The sequence below is a fragment of the Octopus sinensis genome, linkage group LG2 (assembly GCF_006345805.1).
Source record: "Octopus sinensis linkage group LG2, ASM634580v1, whole genome shotgun sequence".
In the NCBI taxonomy this organism is placed as follows: domain Eukaryota; kingdom Metazoa; phylum Mollusca; class Cephalopoda; order Octopoda; family Octopodidae; genus Octopus; species Octopus sinensis.
Window position 1 is genome coordinate 78,955,267 of NC_042998.1, and position 20,871 is coordinate 78,976,137.

General features: G+C 33.7%; 1 protein-coding gene and 1 non-coding gene across 5 annotated transcripts in view; both read left to right on the top strand.

Moving 5' to 3' along the window:
• LOC115232418 (vitamin D3 receptor) overlaps positions 1-20,871 on the top strand; it is an 822,423-nt gene that overhangs the window by 719,313 nt on the left and 82,239 nt on the right. The gene's annotated exons all lie outside the window — the stretch shown is intronic.
• Positions 3,970-4,076, top strand: LOC115208856. Its single transcript, XR_003881291.1, has one exon. It is a non-coding gene; the product is annotated as a U6 spliceosomal RNA (small nuclear RNA).

Here is a 20,871-nt window from a genome sequence, read left to right on the forward strand (position 1 = left end):
CAGGCTGAGAATACGCACGCACACACACACACACACCACACACACACACACACACACACACACAATGATAGTGAATAAATACCCTGAGAGATCTGTCTGAAAACTGAATAATAAAAATGTAGGTTAACCTATTTGTTGTAGTAAACAAAAAAAATTCTAATTAATTAACATTATACTCTAAAAATAAGCACAACATTTTTTTCAAATTACTAATCCTGGCCAATAAAGGCAGATAGCAACAGCTCTAAAAATTATTTTAATTTATTCAAATTCTATCTATAAAGCAGTATGAACGAGTTTGATCTTTAATACTAGTGCAATTACTCTAGATATGTTTCAGTGTTATTGGGCCTCATCTGCAAAGCATAGTTTAACTGTTACTGCACATCATCAATGACTTGAGAAGTGTATAGGACTTTTGAATGAATACAATATATTTTTGTTACTTAAAAGAATGTCTGAGAGATAACGTACCCAGAAATATCTGCTACAAGAAAAGTAAAAAAAAAAAGTAGTGGGCCTGAACTTACTTGATGTAGTAAGTCAGTAGTTTAGATTTAAATGAAATTACACATTTAGTGATGAAGAGTTTACTAAGTTTTCATGCAGAAAATATTCCTTGGCATTTACTCTCCAATGCTTCTTTTTATTTATCATGTCACTTAGTGTTCATTCAGAAAATACTCTTTACTTCTCTGTTCAATTTAAGATCTGCAATAATGATTAGCCTGTACTTTGCTAAAGATGTTTGATAACACTGAAACATTTCCAGAATTGCTAAAGATCAAACTTACTCTTTTTAATTTTGTTAATTAAAATTTCTTGGCTTACTACATCAAATATGTTAACACCCACTTCACTTTACACACACATGCACATGCACGAATATATATATATATATATATATATATATATATATATACTTATAAAATTATATATTAGGGTATCTACCAGATACCACCATGCTGAAAATAGCAGCCATGATCTGACTCTAAAACCATCTTAATTTTCCATATACCAACACGGAGAGAAAACGAAGAGACAAGATGAAACTAATACCCTAATTTATAATTGCAATAATTATTACCATTGAAGGTTATTTTTTCCATGCTGGCCACTCTGATAAAATCATTATTTTATTTTAAATTAACGATCTTATCCTTATTTATATAAATTTATATATACTTATATATATTTACATGTAGTTAAATATGTATCTGGTCATAGAGTAACCAGTGGTTTCTCATCCACTCATTAAATTCTAACACTATTAGAGTCTGACTAAGTCACCTATAAAGCTAATGCTTTATGGATGTGAAACCATTGGTCACTCTAAGACTGGACGTATATTTAACTACATGTAAATACATTACTGCTCTATGCTTTAGAGAGTGCTTCTTTTTCAGGTATATGATCCGCTGACTATACATATACATGTCCATGAAATGCAATGATAAGTAAAAGCTAACAAGGATACTTCTACATACAACATAGTTATTCATCTTCCTACCTCTCCCTTAAATTGACCATCTTAAAAGTGAAGGACACATTAGATAATAGAATCCTAGATACTTGTAAAATGACATGATGGTCATGTTTGGATGCTTTTGATGATAGGTCTGCTCAAACAGCTCCACCTGGAGCTAAACAACAAAATCTTTAAATGACACCTCAGCATTACTCACAAGTGGAACCACTTGGAATGGTTTGTCTCGATCCCTTGAGTTCATATAGTCTTTGATTCTTTTGACTTGGTAACATAATTTACTATTTCTTGTGCTTTAAACTAGAAGGACACCCAGCCCTAGAAACCATTCCAAAGCAGACAGTAGAGCTTGTCACAGTCCCCTGGTTCAACAGCTCCTATCAAAGCATCCAACTCATGCCAGCATGGAAAGCAGGCATTAAGTGATGATGATATGCATGCATGTAGTGCACACACACACACACACACGAGTAGGAAATTAATGATTAAAAATATATCAGTAAACCTACTAACAAGATGCAGTTTATAGCATTTGTTCCCTATGTACATTTCACCATTTTTTAGTTATTTGCATTGATCTGACTATTTGATTTATGGTAGCAATACAATAAAGTATTCCCCTGATGATCTTTTGTGGTTCAGCATCCATTTTTACATAGAACATCTAATGCAAAAGATGCAAATAGCCACATAGGTGAAACATATGTAGGGAACAAATGATACAGGTTGTATCTTGTGTTTATCATAACTTTTTATATGTATGTATTGTGAAGGAGATGACTGAGGACTGAAATATATGGCACATTGCTGTACTCAAGAAGACCCACCCACCACAGCAGAATTGATATCCTAAAACCAAGTATTAGTGTGCCATGTAAAAAGCACCCAGTACACTCTTTGAAGTGGTTGGCATTACAAAGGGTGTCCAGCTTAAAAAAGAAAACCAAGCCGAAACAAACTATGCTAGTCCCTAACCGGCCATCCAACCCATACCAACAGGGAAAACAGATATTAAATTGTGATTCTGGTGATGTAAATATGTGTACATACATATTCTTTATCTTCTTAATATATGTTGTGGAAGGATCCTGACCACCCCCATGTGGCCAAAAGTGGACATGCATTTCAATAAAATAAAGAAACTGTGTGAACTGTTGGTAGTTAATAGCATTTATAATTTGGTTTGGATTACTGTGTTAGTGTAATATCATACGTACCTTCGTTTGGCATAGTACAGAGCACATTCTATGTGAACATATTTCTGTGAAAGATTATTCTAGATAAACATATCCAAATATTTATTTGGGTAATATTATTCCTACACCCTTGTGCAAACCCCAATGTCGCCATAACATTATTGGCAATGAGATATTCAAACGCCCAAAGACATAACAATGCATGAAGTGAAAGTATGTGTGCATATCTATGTATGTTCCAAGTTGAGGGCCACAATTTTGCACTGTGGTAGCTGAAATTTGGCACAGAGATGCATCTTGTCAAGATGATGGTCATAAGTTATGTCACTTCTTAGTTTCTTCTATACAGTTTTTTTTTGGTTTTGGTTTTCCTTTTTTTTTTTTTTTTTATGTGGGTGAAGACATTATTATGAAGCTCAACCTAAAGCATCTTCTGCATTGCTTGGATACAACAATTTTGAGCAAATTAACATTCCCAGACCAACAGAAGATTGTCAGCACCTTTTCAAAGCATTTTATCCGAAACGAAATGAATTAGTGTAATTGTGTTTACTTTAAATTTTATATACCCTGGGAAGGTCAGGTACTACTTCTAGTGTGTGTGTGTGTGAGAGAGAGAGAGAGTGTGTGTGTGTGTGTGTGTGTGTACATACATACACACAAACACACATAAACACATCTAAATCTACATAACTACTTATTCATTAAATGCCTATCTTTCCACCCTTTCTCTTCAGCCCGCATTTCTATGTTTTTGTCTGTCTTCATAAACTTACTACGTGCACACACACACTCACTCTCACACACACACACACACACACCTTCTATGAAATGCACCAAAAGAATGCTGCTGCCAGCTTGCCAAGAAATGAGATTACAAAGAGATTTCTGTAGAAAGACTGGCAAAAGTGCTGTATCAAAAATATCTTATTGAGGTGAAGTTGTTTTCAAATGGAATAATTGGAGGAGACTGAAGGATATTGTTTGTGTGCATGTGTGTATGTATACATGTGTGTGTGTGTGTGTATGTGTATGCATGTCTGTGCAAACTGTACTGAATATTTTCTTTTGAGTACATTTTCATCTGTGCAATGTTATTTCCTTTTGTTCTCTTGTTAGTAATAAGGATAATGATTTCTTAACTGGTGGTAGTGAAGAGGTGGAAGAGGAGACTTTTGATTAAGAAGAGAGCCAACTTTTGTGCGAGGTGGGGAAGGTATAATATATTAAATCCACCAAGCATATTACGGGTAGAGATGTGACACATATAGATTATTTTCTTGTTTATTTCTAGACTTGGTAGTACATATTTTATAACTGGAACAATGCGAAGAAGTTGAGTATAGCTTCTGCACAATAATGACATTTAAGTTTATGAAGTGTTCCGTATTTTTGCTGCAAGCACAATTGCTTTGTAGTTAAGGCTTTTGAGTCATGATCATAAGGTTGTGGGTTTGATTCCCAAGCTGGGCAACACTTCATTTTATGTACTTCAAGTATATAATATTCATCAGATTGAGAAGGCAGTCCATATAAGAGAAGAAAATCTCTGATTTCTAACCTCAGCTGCTTTGTGGCCATACCCAGTTACAGACAACACTTCAGGAGAGAATTTTGAAGATGAATCTGGAGTCAGTTTATGATAACCTATGAACTCATTTAGGCAGCTCCTGTGACAACAGTAACAAACTGTTCCATCTCTGCCATTCCTTTGGATTTGCCAGTGATATGATGAGAGTATGAGCAACCACTCTATAACACCACCCTATCTTGCATGAACATAATATAGCCACTCTTCAGGAAGCAGGGCTACTTGAGACTGGTGCACTAAGGAAAAAAAGAGTATTTCAAGACATTATTAAGGTACTTGAGCTAGATCAGAGCAAGACAACACCCTCTGTTAAAATGAAGGCAAGGATGATGACTACAATTTCAAAGGCATCTTTTTCTTCAACAACATTGGTAAAACCCTTGTTCAGGTCATCTTGTATTACCTTCAGAAGCCAGCAGAATATTTATATCCAGTCATAGTTCAGATTCAAGGTTGAAAGATCAATAGCAGATATGGTTTTCTTTCTTTATGAACTGCAAGCGAAGTGACAAAAACAGAAAATGCCCTTGTATGATCTACCTACATGTTAGATGGTAGTCTCTTCTGTTTATTTCAAGTGCCACAATAAAATTATGTAGTCCACTCATGAAAGACATGCTGTTTGCTGATGATGTAGCAATTGCTAGAGTTTGTCTCTCCCACATTGGGTTTCTCAATCACAAGCAATGCTGCTCCAATCAAACAAAAACCTAAAACAAAAAGATACAACCCATAGTCAATCACGTCCAAAAGAAACAAAATTAAAGTTTATTATTGTTTAGATTCTGGTCATCTCTCATCAACCAAATCTATGCTCATATTCCATTTGTGACCATCCTATTTTTGTTTATTGTTGGCATATCTAGAAGGGCATTACTTGATGTATTCCTCGTTTTCTAAGATACTAAATTGGTTAAATTTCTAGCAAATTGAGCAAATCCATAGAGACACTCTTTGCTAGGTACTTTATAGGTTATGTGATAATCAGCTGAAGATTTGCTGGCTTATAGCCTTTCATTGATGTTGCAATATGACCAAGACATTTAAATTTCCTAAATCCTAGTATACCAACTTACATGCAAGTACACCAGAGTGAGCTTCCATAGTATTAGAGTGCTGAGTTCAGTTTTCCCTATAAGAAATATTTGTCTATTGTCTGCAATCCACTGCTTTATGAAGGTTCCTTACAGAAACTGTTTTTCAAAATATATTATTGATATTTTTATCACACTCTTGTGTGTGATAATCACTGGCTCAAGAGGTTCCTTTGTTGGCTTGGAAGGGTTTTGTTGACACATAGCTTTAGAGTTGTAATGAGAGAAGAAAATTTGGCTTCATTCATTTATTCATTCATTCATTAAAGAAAAAAATAAAGCTGTGCTGTGAAAATTGAGTTGCACAGGCTTACAAAGACTACTTGCTCTAAACATTTCAGTCTGACAAAAAGTTTACAACAGATGTTTAAAATCCACTGTGTTTTCATGGGCTGATGAGGTTGTTGACTTTTGTCTAGATGTTTCAGGCATCTGTTATTCTAACAGGTTTGTTGTGATGCAACTCTTCAAATATTTCTTGTATTTTCATAGCTTCTCTGGTGTTACCCATGTATAACTTCTCTCCATCTGATTATGTAATTGATTGCAAAATAGTGTGTGGTACCTCTATCCCGATGACTTACACATCTATTTTGATATGCTTTGAATGTGTCTATTCTGGAGTAAAAGCTTTTACTTAGAAGTTTCAAACCTTCTTTTGTTAGATGGATTAATTACATCTGTTGGAACATAACTTTAGATATTATACTTGCCTTCTTTTTCAAATTTTGTGATCAAGCTATGAAACTTTCTCAGTAGATACATACTTAACTAAAACCTTAGTTATGCTACCACTTGACCAACCAAATTCCTTACAGTATAGCTTAACCACTTGCTAACTTACATGCCATACCTAGCTAAAATTACTGAAAGAATTATTGAAGTGAATGAAGTTTCTTAAAAATAGCTCATGCTATATTCATTTTGACACTATGAAGCTTTTATAAAGATTTAGTGCATCTAACGCTTACTGTTAAATGCACAAACAGCGATGGTGGTTAGGGCGATGATGGTGGTGGTGATCACTGTGTTGGGGAAAAACAATTTATGCTAAATTTGAATTGGGACCATGTGTCTTTTACAGCTGCAGCAAAGGGAATAATAAGAAATATGGAACACTTCAAGCAGCAGTAGATGCTTATTTTATGAGACAAAAGGTTCAGTAACAACTGTTTTGTGATATAGATCCAGATAAATCAACGGAAGGCATTTAAATGTAGCTGACAAGAAAGAAATAAGACATTGAGAAAAACAAATGGTTTTTTGAAGAGTTGTTGTCGTAAGTTCTCACTTACATGAGACGAATGTTGAAATTACATTTTCCAACACTGCTCTCTGCTGCATGTATCATGCTGCACTGCTGGGGCCTCCCTTTCAGTCATCTAATTAAAGTGTTCAAGTTCTTTTGGGGTTAAGAGATGTCACTCCAAACTCATTAAATGTTTCAATGAAAGAAATATATAAACCTACATTGCATGTTTTTTATTTATATATTTTAGGTAATTGTTGTTCTCATTATCATCATTATTATTATTATTATTATTGCATTTCTATAGAAGAAATTTTAGATTATTTTTGTTTTGGTTTTTTATTTCTTTTTCTTTTTGGTGTCGGAGAAGGGTTAAGATGAGATTTAAGAACTTGTCTTATTTCTAGTTGCAATGTAAAATCTGTGACATGCAATACAATAAAATACTGCTGAGCAAAATAATTTAATGCCATGTGGATATGGCAGGCAGAAACAGCATTGGTAACAAATGTGGTAAATATTATGCTTGTAAGATGGATATATTATCATCATCATCATGATTGCATCTGTTTTTTATGCTGACTTGGGTTGGATTGTTAAGATTTTATAGACCATAGGAACATGTTTTCTTCCAGTGTCTCTGTTATGATATGGTTTCTACAGCTAGGTGCCTTTCCTGATGTCAACCGCTTTGCAGAGTGTATAAAGTACACTAGTGAGGTTGTTGCCATATAATTCACAAGACTACAGAAACCTCTCACCTGAGAGGGACAATAGGAGCTTGAATGGTTGCTTTATATGATGTGTTGAGTGGTCAGTGTATGATAGGAGGAGTAAGAATGGTTCTAATGTTGGAGAGATTCATAGCTACTTTACATTTTACATAAATGGATAAAGGTGGCTGATGTCATGCCAATATGATTGGGAGACACTTCTTAATCGCACAACCAGCCCTGCATATATACAGAAGTGTTTGTGTGTTGCCTTGTCTTGAAATCACTCGATTGTTGTAAATGAGCATCACCATTATACAAGAAATATTGTTCATTCCCAATCTTCCTTGAAAAACATGTCTTCCCACAAGAAAATATTACTTACTTGGAAACAGGTGTGGGTTGGCAACAGGAAGGGCATTTGGATGAAAAACTATGCCTCAATAATAAGTACTCATCTAACCATAGGAAGATGGCCATAAAACTGAATGGATGAAGAATACATATGTATGTATAAGCCATAGGTAAATCTTTTCATACATATTAGTATGTATGTTCATCTCATACACACATGCATGTATGTGTGTGATTTCATATATTTTAGTCAATATATAAAATAAGTATTATTTTATATTATAGAATAATTCCATAGATAAACATATTTTAGATATCTTCTTAAATATTAAATTACTGTGCTGTATGGTCTCACACAATTAATTTTACTTATTCTTAGGCTTACCAACTATGGATTACCAGTTAGCAGCACATATTTACATTTATATTGATCTGATTATCTGTAATTAATGCATTAATTTGATTGGATAATGTGATAATGTAACAATTTAATATATATTCCTTAATTGTGCAACTTACTTAAGACACTGAGTATTTCTATCTGCATTGTTGTATTTATCTATAGATCAACCCCAATCCAGCCCACTTGTCATCAAAAGTGTTCCAGATATGATTATGTTGTTTATATTCCAGAAAAATATCAAGGAATAGTTTTGCAGTCTTTGATTTTTGCCCTAACATTACTGATGCTTTGCCACTTGCAGCACTGCAACACTCACAAAGCAAATGAATTCCTTATGTTCCTTCAAGTTTGCCATACTTGCTATATACACTACAACCTAATTTTCTGTTTTCAATAGTAAAACAGGTGATAATTTTTTAAAGCAAATTTCTTGTGTCCAGCAATTTGGAAGATCACATTTTTCAGTGTCTTTTGAAATGTCATCACCATACAAGGACAGCACTGAATGAACAATATGAATGAAACCATTATTTTAAAGTAATTTTGCTTTTTTAATGGCAGTCTTTTACAATATTTTAGTTTAATCATTTTCTCAGGGTTGTATCTCTCAAAATATATAGATACTAGATATATAATATAATAAAATGTGTAGAATATAATTTTCTAGTTGCATTGTTGCTAAGTAGAACCAGTAAAATATTCACGATTCACTTTTTAGTTTGAAAAACTATTGATGCTGCCTATTTCATTTATGCCATGTCCATTCTAATCTTATCCAATGCAGACACCTAATCAAAAATGGTTATATCTTATTGGGAGAGACAATAGAAAAGCATTGAATTATGTATTATGCTACCTAATTCAAACCAAATATAGCAATTTCTAATTAAGATCATGTAAACCCAGTCTAAATACTTAGCCACAGTCAGTTAAATATGCAATGTTAAGTTAGTCATACAACTACTATGCGAGTAATATCATCCTCACACAGAAGAACATCAATCAAGTAGGCCTAAAATGTTGACTAGGCGTAATTTATGTGGTGCACCTACAGCTAAATGTATAACTGGCAAAAACTGCTTACTGGCAATTTGAAGCACATGCCAGATGTAGCATATCTGTCTGTGTGAGTTTAATTTTGAGTAATTAAAATCATAAACATTGCTATGGCTAAAATATACTGTACAGCCTTTTGTGAACCTGTGAAACAAGTCATACAACATTTTAATCATTTAATTCAGCCTTGAATATTTGATATGTATGTGTGTGTGTGTCTGTGTAAGGAGGTAGGTAGGTAGGTAGGTAGGTAGGTGTGTGTGTGTTCATATCAATGGCCTTAAAATTCCCATGGATCTCACTTCAACATATGAATTTAATATTCAGAACATCTCTTTCTTTTGATGAAGATCCATGTTAAAGGCTTCTTCACGCTTATCCTTTTGCAAGCAGAGCAACATTTGGGTTGTCAATGGTGCACAAGCAGAGTGTCACTTTGGTTATGTTAGCGATAGCTCCATGTAAAACATTCTTCTATTGGCTGATCACTGAATGCTGAATGTTGATTTGTTGAAGCATCTCTAGAGGGTACCACTACATGCATTCCTGCAAGGTTTCTATGATTTACATGTCATTATGACATATATTTAAAATGGTATATTTATAGATTTGAGCTATGATTGAAGAACCTGTCTCATCACCCCTACTATTCCAAATGAAGTTGCTGATACTGATGCACGTGTCATTTTTGGTTGGGTTGTGGTCTGCCAGAGGTTATGGCTTTGTGCCACCATAATTTTTTAATATTTTATGATTACTCAGCTAGCTCTACAATCAAAAATACATTCTATTATTATTGATGGTAAATTTTTGTCTTATGTCTTTTTAAATTCTACAAAACAGTTGTCAAATTTGAATTTAATGATTATATGTAAAACACGAAAGTATATGATATATATTTAATACAAAACCACATTAAGAATACAAATCAAAAACAATATTATTTAACCATATCAATTAATCATAAAATACAGATAGATATTTTAGTCCCCTTTCTCTCCCCCAATGCATGGAAGTACTGGTAATACTTGACTTGATTTGACTTCACATTTCTTGACCTGACTTCACATTTCTTTACTTTACTCTTCACAATACCATTTAGTTGTTACTCCCTACCTCCAAACATCTAACCAGAAAGAATACTGATACACTCTTTTTCTGAATACTATACTGCAAAGTAATATTTACTTAGTATTTTATTATAAAATCTGAACTGAATAGACTATGCATGCATGACTAAAATATATAAACTAGTAAATTTTTCTTGATGTAAACTTGCAAACGGCTTATAATGTTTCTTTAGAAGTCATTCAACATAGAAAAAAAAAAAATCCTGTAAACTGAAAAATAGGTATATGCAGTACACCTGTACACCCTTCTGATTCCCATTGCTAATATAAACATAGCCTATATACACACATGCACTCAGTTATGTGTTATTTACACATAGTCACTTGTACACAAGTACACATACACATATGTATGTGTAAACGTGCACATACATGTATTTATTTATGCACATAAATAAATAATATAAATGTTTTTTTTATACATTTATACATTACATTTACATGAAATATAGTTACAGGCTCTGACTTTTCTGTACCACACATGTTGCTGTTGATGCCGTATTTTTTTCTTGAATGTTGATCTAATTCTAGTTAAATCTACTTTGTGTATGTGTGTGAAAGAGTAATGAGTTAAAAATATAGCTATCCATTCCAACCTACTTAAAATTAGGAGAGAGGAAGAGAGACAGTGTGTGCATGTGTATAAGAGAAGGGGAGAGAGAGAGAGAGAGAGAGAGAGAGGCGGGTAATGACAGTAAAATAGAACAAAATAATCTAATAAGTTGGTTAGAGTGACGGTGTAGGAGTATTGTTAGGTGGGTTGATGTAGAGCTGGTGGTGAGGCCCTATAACTGCTGAGTGATTGCATTTCTTACCAGTTTACCCCACCCTACCGACTGTGAAACCTCAGTAAGTAAACAGCACCTCATAAACATACACAAAGATTACTTAACACTGCAACAGACTTGAACTAATCTCAACATCCGTATTGCAGACGTGTGCACTCACACACACACACATACACTTCTATCTTTTCTATCCTTTTTTACTCTGTATGCATGTGTTAGTGCAGTGTGTGTGTGTGTGTGTGTGCATGAAATTAAGTTTGTTCTTTTAAAGATTATCAAGGACAGGAAGGTGTCATACTCTGTGACTGGTGTAGTAATTTCATTGTAAATGGCTTTAGAAATACCTTAGAGAGAGCATATTATGGCAGCATTAAAGTACTGGATCAGATTTCGAAGGCCATGGAGAGTGTCAGAGAACAGATGATCCATAACAGAGTGTAAACCTAGATACAGTTTGGCTTTGTTGTCATATGCAGTTTTCCTAAGTGTCAACTTAAAAATACTTGTTCTGAAAAACCCAACATCTAAGTGGCAGCTCTCTATCTTTTCCTCTGTAGTAACACATGCTCATTTTGGGAGGGGATATTTCTTATTTTAATAGCTGTCTCTTTTGTTGCTAAAAGCTTTTGGAGTAGTTGACCCGTGTAGCAGGTAGCTTGTCGAATTTTCATTTTTATTATTATAGAACTTTAATTTTAATTGCATTCTTTTGCCATTTTCAACACTACCTCCACCACCACCACCATCATCATTTTCATTTGTACATTCATTGTTTTCATTCATCTTCAGTTGCAGTGTTTGACATGCTCATCATCTCCAGTGCTATTATCACCTTCAAATTTCTCATAATTATTCTTATTACCCATTCATTGTTTTCATTCATCTTCAGTTGCAGTGTTTGACATGCTCATCATCTCCAGTGCTATTATCACCTTCAAATTTCTCATAATTATTCTTATTACCATCCTTATCAGTTTTGTCATTTACCATCATTACCATTCTCTTCTATTGTCTTCATTGTAAGCAGTCTTATCTTCAGTCATTGCCACCATCATCATCGTCTACATTTTCCTCAATATCCTTTAACAATCAATATTGGCCTTATATAAACACAAGTTGATAATTCTCTTGTGTTAACTTGTTGATAGTAGGCTTTTATTTCTCTTTCATTGGTCTGGTAATGATTTATTAGATAAGGTCCTGTTAATCTCCTAACTTCCTTATAGTTATCCCAAGGTATTCCTTTTAAGTAAAATATATCATTCCCATTTCACCCTTTAGTATTCACATTATTCTGTCAAATATAATGTTTATTTATTCTCCTTGTTTTGAATTAATTTGCATTATCTTGTAGCTTTGAGAGTTTGATGCAGTAACTGTTAATTTTTAGAATGGTATTGTAAGGTTAGCGTGAGAGGCTAGATTTAGCCAGTTTGAACATAAATCAGGTGAACTGTTTTGGCCGGATATGGTCAGTTTAAATGCTAAAGGATTAAACCCTTGTCACACTTAATGGACAGAAACCACTTTTGGTTTTATGCTAGAAAATCATCATCTTAACCCTTTCGTTACCAACCCGGCTGAAACCGGCTCTGGCTCTGAATACAAATGTCTTGTTTTCATAAGTTTTGAATTAAAATCTTCCACTAAACCTTAGCCACAATTTATGTTCCTAACACTAGCTGAATGATAACTAAGTTATTTTACTAAATTCTTTGTTTTATTTAAAGTAATTGAAAGAAACACAGAGCATCTCAAAATATATACAGTAACAAAAGGGTTAAAGCATTTAAACTGGCCATATCCAGCCAAAAGTATTCTGCCTGTTTTATGTTCAAACTGGCCAGATCTGGTCTCTCACACCAACCCTACAATATCGTTTTAAAAATTAACAGCTACCTCACCAAAATCTCATAGCTACAAGATAATGCATGATTAGTTCAAAACAATGTGGATAAAAAAAGCATTAATTTTGGCAGAATAATGCAAATACTAAAGGGTTAAATAAGAATATTCCATCATAATTTTATCAAAGATCCATTTGTTATGTTCCAAACACCAGCTTCATATACACCAAAAGTGAAGGTTTAGTTATTGTTACATTTGCCTGTAAGTACACTCACTAATTGTTGTTCACTTAGTTTTCAGTTTTATCCCCAACAAGTTTCATCTCACTTTCGTGGCTTAGTGGTTAGGGTGTCAGCATCATGATTGTAAGATTGTGGTTTCGATTCCTGGATCAGGCAACACATTGTGTTCTTGAGCAAAACATTTCATTTCATGTTGCTCCAGTCTACTCAGCTGGCAAAAATGAGTAACACTGTGATGGACTGGTGTCCCGTCCAGCTGGGGAACACATATGCCATAGAAACTGGGAAACCGGGCCCATGAGCCTGGCTAGGCTTTAAAAGGGCGCATTTATTTTATTTTTTCATTTTCCTTCTACTAATATAAGCATCCAAGGTAAGGATATCTACTTTAAGGATATCTTCTTCACTCTCCCCCATCAGTCATAGAATTCTTGTCATGTCATAGGCATGGCACTTATCTCCTGACTAAAATTTTTTTTTTCCTTTTTTAAATCATCATGGCATATTAACAAACAATTCTTCTGTTGCAGAGGATCTATGGCACAAAAGCAGCTGATCTATCAGAGCCTTCATTGAGCACCCTAGAATTAATCATTCAGTTTTTGTTGTTGTGGAGTGAGAGTGCTCTCTTCAAATGTTTAAGACTAAAAACATGTGATTAAAATATTTTAGAGATTAGTAAAAAATATATTTTGTGAAGCAAGTACTTTTACATAGAAATAATGTCGCCACTAATTATAATGAATAAGGTTTTGGTGATGATAATAGTGATAGTAGTGTGGACAGTGGAAGCTGGGGGAGAATAACGAGTAACTGATCATAGCAACAACATTTGGCTTGAAACAAGGATGATGATGGGGGAGCTTTTATCGAATTTATTCAGCTGAAGGGGGGAGAAAGAAAAATTGATGAGCTTGGTTTCAATTTTTCTTTGCTCATTTGTTTCCAAATGAAGTTTATCAGAAGTCTTGACCTCTGTTCAGACAACTTCCATTTTTATCTCTCAGTTTTATTGTCTGCATGTTAGTCTCACTCCTCTCTCTCTCTCTCCCTCTCTTTCCTTTTTTCCATGCTCTTTCATTTTCCTCTTTTTCTCTCCATCATGCTTTCTTTCATTGCTTGTTTTTTTTGGTTTTTTTGGGGGGAATTTAATTATATTTTTACAAATGTGAACATTTAAAGTTATTGTCACAAATTACACACATGCGAAATTGTTTTGAATGTTGATATCTGAGTATCTCACTGTGCGTGCATATATCTAAGCATATACTGAGTGTTTGTATCTAAGTGTATCTGTGTATGGGTGTGGGTATGTCTAAATGTGTATGGGGCAGGCTTTATTTAGATGCTGGTTTGGCCAAAGGGTTAAGAATATCATTTCACAGCTTTGAGGGCCTGAGTTCAAGCCCACTGCACAGCATTTTAAGTAAGTGGCTTTTACAATAGCTTTGGGTTGAACCAAGCTTTGTAAATGAAATTGAGTCAATGGAAGCTGTTGGAAAGTCTTTAGAAGGACTATAACCATAATTCAGAGACTTGGCCTTGTCACTTAGTCATGCTGGTTATCATTGAGACTTACATGAAGGGTGCATGTTTTTGAGAAATATTCAGTCATTTACCCGTTAACTCAATAGAGCGATTGGCAGTGGAAGGGGCATCCAACCACAAAAACCATTCCAAAATAGATGGAGTTTAATCCAGTCCCCTAGCTTGCAAGCTCCTGTCAAACTGTCCAAACCATGCCAGCATGGAAGACAGGCGTTAAGTAATGATAGTAATGATGAATATGCCATTCCATTTATCAGACAAGTGGAATACTTAACAAAGGTTAAGGTAGGTGCACTTACATTACAAAAATGTATGTATATATGTATGTATGTATGTATAAAACTCAGTGTACTCTCATCTAACTCATGCATGTATGGAAAAGTGGATATGATGATGATGCATATAAAAGTGTGTTTATATATATATATGCACACACATAGAAATAAACACTTTTATAAATAAGCATATATAATATAATAATAAATTATATATATATATATAATATATATATATATATATATATATATATATATATGCATATATAGGTACACGACATCACCAGCAGTGCAAATAACATGAAATATGTGAACAATGAGAAAAAATGGAAAACAGGACATGTAAACACACAGAAAAGACTCTTCATCAGTTGTCGGTTGTCTACCTACTCCTCATTTCGAGCATTCAACAACTGCTCGAAATGAGGAGGAGTAGATAAACAGTCAACAACTAATGAAGGGTCTTTTCTCTGTGTTTACTTGTTCTGTTTCCCATTTTTTCTCATTCTTCACGTATTTCACTCATTTGTTTACATATTTCATGTTATTTGCATTGCTGGTGACGTCCAGTACCCATATATGCAAGTATATATATATATATATATATATACATATATATATATAAGTTATAAATAAGGGCAAACGAAAAAATTTATAATTTTGTTTGCCCTTATTTATAAGTTGTTTATAATTTTAATCTTTAAAGGTATTTTTTAATATGCTGGCCATTGATAAATTTTTTTTTTTCAGAAAAAATTTTTTATCCTACATTAAATTTATATATATATATTATATTATTTATTATTATTTAATTGAACGTGATGTCCATTTCCAAGTAAGTTTATCTTCACATATATAATGTGTGTGTGTGTGTGTGTGTGTGAAAATTACAAAAGAATTATAACTTGATTTGTTAGAAAGAGTGAGTTTGACTAGATAAGATGCAGCTTTGTTTTCTCTCAGGGCAAGTACTACAACTAGTCTCTTTGAAGTGAAACAACTGCAAAAGTACTTAACAAAAAGTAAGCTACTGTACTTAGCATTCATCGACCTAGAGAAAGCTTTTGACAGGAGGGGTCCCTCGCTCTGTGATTTGGTGGTTGTTGCAGAAGCTAGTGGCATACAAATATCTTGTGTCATACAGATGTGCTTCCAATAAGTTGTATAGCAATGAATCTAGTGTACATGGAGGTGTTCACCAGGGTTCAATTCTCAGAGACCTCCAGGCCATAACAGTGGAGTTTTAAAGCTGGTAAGTTCCTTTATACTGATGACCTCATTCCTATGACTGAATCTGTAGTAGAATTAGAACAGAAATTTCAGTTATAGAAGCAAAGTATGGAATCAAAAGGCCTCAAAGTTTTAGTAAGTAGGAAAACAGAGCTCTGCTCCACCCTGATTATTTTCACCTACTTTTGTTTTTGTTAACATTAGGTACAGTATTTTCTAATCATATAACAAGGGATGTTTAAAAAGACCCTATTTATCTGTATAGTGTTTGTTTTAACATTGTTAACATTAGATTTGAAATGTATTTCAGTATTATATTAAATGAGGCAAATGTGAGTTGTCACTGTTGTGGAATAACATTTTTTAGTTGAGAATTGAATATTTTAGTACAACTTCTAATTCCAGCATACTAGTTATGCAGATACGGCTGGACTCCAATATTTGATTTGTGTCCTAGGTGTGTGGTCAAGTAGCTGTTATCATCGGCATGCTGTTATAAACTTCAGTTCTTAATATAAGAAGTTTTTTCTTTTTTTTTTTTAAATTTTAAATAATTTGTCAAAAAGAGATTTAGATGTAAATCATACAAAAGGCCTCAATATCATGCAATAACAATGATTATAGAGATGAAACTTACTTGGAAAAGTATGCATGGTGTTCGATCATATAATAATATAAATAATATATAAATATATGTATATATGTACATACCTACATATATATGTGTATATACATGCATATATGGGTACAGGACATCATAAAAACGTAGACAAAATGAGAAACGAAAACATAAAAAACATAGAAACAAAGTTGCATCTTGTCCTTACCTTCGAAATGCGGAGTAGATAAAACAAGGGACAACTGATGAAGGAAATGTTCTCTATGTTGCATGTCTCGTTTCTCTGTTTGTTTTTTCGTGTTCGGGAAACGTTCGTTTTCTATGTTTTTGTTTCTCATTTTGTTTACATTTGTTTTATGTCCTGTATCCATAGATGCATGTATGTATATATATATATATATATATATCATCATCATCATCATGATATATATATATATATAAAATATTAGGGAATAAATCCAAACTTACAGGGAAAAATCAGATTTAGGATTAAATCCAATTTTATAGTAAAATATATTATGTTATATTATATTAAATTAGAGATAAAACCACTATTAGGCAAATCAAACAATGAAAAACATAAGCCAATACATAAAATTAATTAATTTATATTATTTTAAATATATATCAAAAGTATTAAAAGTTTAATAAAAGATAAAAGGTGTGTACATATCTGTATGTATATATGCATATATTTATATATTGCTTGTATTATAGAGATGCTTGAATAGTTATTAATAGTAATTTGTTTTGTAGTATGATACCACAGAGTATTGCTGCTGATGAATGATCAGTTTATGGTAAGCATGGTGCTACTGCAATCTAGGTAAACAGTTTTGTCTTGAAATTTCTAACTGCAGTTGTTAGATTGAAAGCAATGCATTACATTCATTGATTGCTTAAATCACACCTGTAATATTCCTTAGACTTATACTTCTTTTTCTTTTTGATATTTGTGTTTTATGACAGATGATTAGAGAAACTTTATCTATAGGAGTGTTGCATGTTGCGTTATTTATATAATTCTCTTAGGGTTTCACTCCTCTATCTTATATGTAGCATGCATGAAATAATAAATCACATGGATGCTGTCTTTAGCTTTGATGGTTGGAAAGATGGTCTTGTCATAATGATTTGCATTGAAATATTTTCCTAGTGATCATTCTGCCCAATCATCACTATCTTCCTCATGATGGCCAACCAAGTAACAATATGAAAATTATATTAGAAATATCTTAATAGATAAGATTATATGAGTTTGAAATTGATGAACCAAATATTTTAAAATGCAGATTTTGATGGAAATAATATTTTTAAAAAAAAAGAACAAAAGATATTCCTAAGTAAATATTAAATATTACAAATGAAATATATAAAGATATAAGAAATATGTATTTTTGATAAATTAAAATCTGCTCATGTTGGCATAGTATAATTGTTATTTTATTTATTTATCTATTTTTCTTCTAACAAATTATTCTAATTGAATGTTTGTAAAATTTAATCACTAGCTTTTTCTTGCTCACTCAATTAAACAATAAGAGCAAGATAACTCTCTTGCAGTGTTCCATTTCTTGTTTAATGCTTCTGGTATTTTCTTCAGAAAACTAAGAAATGGGAAGAAGTGGTGAAATCTGATTTAAATGGCACTAGACCTCTTTGATGCCAGTATCATGGCAGCTGAGAAGAACAGAGTCTTGAAATAGTTTTACTGTTTAGCACCAGGTCAAGTTTGACATCCAACAAACATTTAGTTTTTGTTTGCTCACCTGACTTGTGCTTTCCACAGCAGTGTGTAAATGCTTGGCAGATCAATTCCAGAGAGGATTTCTGTGTCTGGGATTCTTGTCTTGCTAGGTGATTTCCAACAGCTTTTTCAGGCACTCCATGTGGAATAAGTTTAGATTTTTGGTATGACATTCGTAAACCATCCTTGTTTAAATGCCTGACACACAATGCCTCAAGAGACTGGCAGAGTGCAAGTACATGCAAGGTGGACAAGAAAAAGTACTTCAAGGACACACTCAAAGGCTCACTGAAGGACTTTGAGACCAACCCCAACGCCTGTGAAACAGAAGCACAAGACCACCCTGTCTGGCTAAGATGCATCTCAAGAGGTGCCACTTCCTAGAAAACAGAACAAACAGAGATGCCACAAACAGAGGTGCCACTTCCTACAAACAGGATTTCAGAGGCACAAAGAAAATACGAACTATGAAAGTCCAAAGCCAACTCCTTCAGTCCCAACAGATCACAGTGCTCAACCTGCGGTAGAGCCTTCCAATTATACACTGGACTGATTGGCCACAGCCAAACACACCATACTCTGTCTTCTTCTTTCATGTGGTGTCCTTGGACATCATCAACAACAATGGAAAAACTAATAAGTTCTTTAGTTTGTTAATGTCATCGTTAGAGTCATCTTTCCTGTCTTCATCCCACTTTTGTGGGGTGTCTGAGACTGCATTGTTTAATGTATCTCTTCCTTATTCAAGATGGTGGAATGTAGTTTGTTGGAGAATGAGTTGCTATTTCTAACAGGTTGAGGTACTGAGACACTTTCATTGGCGGTGTCAATTCTAACAGTGGCACTGAAGATAATGATTACTTCTGTCACTAAATGTATAATCAGGACCCTCAAGATTGGCTTTGATCTTCTAGACCACTAGACCTGGTGATACATGTAAGTTCTGTTGGTAGACCTGTCTTTGTAGTTAAAAAGTTTGTTTTACAACCATGTGATTTCAATCCTACTGTGGATTACTTTGAGATCAATCTAGCAGATGGAAAGTGTGGAAGCTTCTCTGTGTGTGTGTGTGTGCATGCGAGAATGAGTGTGTGCAGTTTTTATTTGTTTCAGTCACAGTCTCTCCTTTGTCAATCTCAGCGATAGAAATGCACTAGGCTTGTGAATGGTCCACTGGAAACCCATAACAATGTTAAAAAATGCATCACTTACAGAAAAAAAATTTATGATGCTAGATTGGAGCCCTGATGTGCTGAGAACATGTAGAGAAACTTTAGACACTTGATATACATATCTGCTGGCGATTAAATGTTAGTGCAGTACATGGAAAAATAGGAAACCTTGACTTGTACTATTACATATCATATGTAACATCAAGTGTATCTCTTTGTGGTCATTTGATCTGTGAGCTGTAGCAAGCAGCCAAATCGCATCATAACATCTTAAACAAGAAAAGGCTGCAATAGATAATGCTGTCCTACATAAACCTAAAATGACTTATGATCATAGCTGGAATGCCTTTGATCACAGGTCTGTTCGATCAAGGTTGACGTGTAGTGAAACAACAGCAACAACAACACATAAGCCTTGGTAAATGTTGAATTGAACATTTATCTTTCCAATGACAAACAAACACACACGCACGCATGAAGTAAATAAAAAAAAAGGAAAACTGCAATCTCTGAAGGAGGCTGTCAGTTTTATTGTTCTGTGCAAGTATGCATCGGGGAAAGAAGAAAAATTTGAATTTGGTAAAAAGTTTGATGATAATTGTGGTGGTCTTTGTAATCATTCTGACAATATCAGATACTTCTGACACTGTCAAGAGTTGGAACAAGTCTGTCACACTTCTTTAGGCCTGTCCACTCCTTATGAACTCAATGCAAACTGCAGATGTCAGTAAGAGAGGGAAAAAAAAATGGATGGGTGGATTAACAAAAGAGGGTTGAAAAGGTGGTGGTAGCATTGACAATAAGGGATAAAATTACAATGAAATAATATATATATATGTAAGATTCATGGAATTCATGCAAGCACAGAGAATAATATAGAAAACGGTAATGGTAGTAAAGTGATAAAGATAGATGTCACAGAGATGGTGAAAGTGGTGATTATGATTGCTATAAAGGTGATTATTGTTATGATGTTGGTTGTTGTCATAGTAGTGGTGTATCAGTGGCAATAATGAAGATCTGATAATCATTATTGTGGTGGTGGTGGTGACTATAACAAACAACTGTGGTGGTAAATGGAAAACCTTACATTTTTCAACAATGGACAAGCAAAAATGATTCTTGTTTAT